Genomic DNA, 1320 nt, shown 5'->3' on the forward strand with positions numbered 1-1320 from the left:
CCCCCCCCCCACCCCCCCCCCCCGACATCTATAAATTCCCCAAGTAACTTGTTCAAGGGCATTTAGGATGTCAGAAACATCACAACCTAACCCCAGATCTCCTTCATCCCAATTTGCACAGCTATCCTCTTTAAAGAGCAAATACGAGCCCCATTAACACATGTGGAAGCTGAGAACAAAAGGTTAAGTAATCTGACCAAAGCCAAACAGCTAATCACAGGCACAGGGCTGGATCAGTTGTTCAGGCACCTCCCTCCTCCCCTTCCTGCAACCTCCAGCCCTGTTCTCAAGCCCACCCAAGCCCCCTCCCTCCCAGACAAAACGGTCCCTCAGTGCTAGTCCCAATGCTGAATTCATCCTGATTCACCCCCCGCTCCCCCAAACATACCTATCTCACTCTAATTGCAAAGGTCAAGCTCTCTCCCTTCACTTATTTGTGAATTGTCTAATTCAGCACCTATGTTCATTGTTTACAACTGCACTATCAGGCAGTTGTTACCTCCTTTTTTCTGCTTAAAATTGCTAGGCACATTGTCTTTTTTCCATATTCTCTGATTAGAGGTTTTCTTGGAAAGACAATATTATTCCAAACCCAGAAATTTTATTTCTGAATTTGTGCAAATATAAGTTAAAAGACATTAGCTGCATTTCACATTTTGTGCAAATGGCAGAAACAGGCAATTCATGTGCAGCAGGATGGGGGCTAGCCAACGATTTCGATAAAATAAACCCTTTTTTAATTTAAATGCTAATGCACTGAATTAAAATTTAATAACTGAGGAAATTGAAAAGCCGAGCAGGAATATTGGAAATAAATCCAAGCAGAAACAGCTGAAATTAAAAATTCTAGAGAGTGGGAGGATAGCAGCTAAGCTGTCTTATATGATTACATTTTTTTTTTTTCAGAACGAAGCGGAAAAAAAAATCCTATCTCTGGCCGGCTGTAGGGCAGTAAATCGAGAGTGCTGTGATTTATTGCTCAATTTTCCTGAGGGAAAAAGGCTTTCTTTCATGCTGAAATATTTCATAAATTTCAAGACAGCATAAATTCTTAATTTAAAAGTTATGGAGGTCACATTTAGTGCACTGGTGCAATTCTAAAATCTTAAAGCAACAGCAACCAAAAAATTGCAATTTTATTTATTTTTTTATTTCTTAATGTGAAATTTTGTTAGTGGAAGATTTCTCTAAGCCATAAAAAGCAGCAGCCCTCTTCGCATTCTGATGGTTTGAGCAGTCTGCTACAAGTGAAGAGATAAAGATTTAATTTAATTATAAAAAGGCATTTTTTTATTATTATTTTAGCCACTTGAGGAATTT

This window comes from Alligator sinensis, unplaced genomic scaffold, assembly GCF_000455745.1.
Source record: "Alligator sinensis unplaced genomic scaffold, ASM45574v1 scaffold610_1, whole genome shotgun sequence".
Lineage (NCBI taxonomy): Eukaryota > Metazoa > Chordata > Crocodylia > Alligatoridae > Alligator > Alligator sinensis.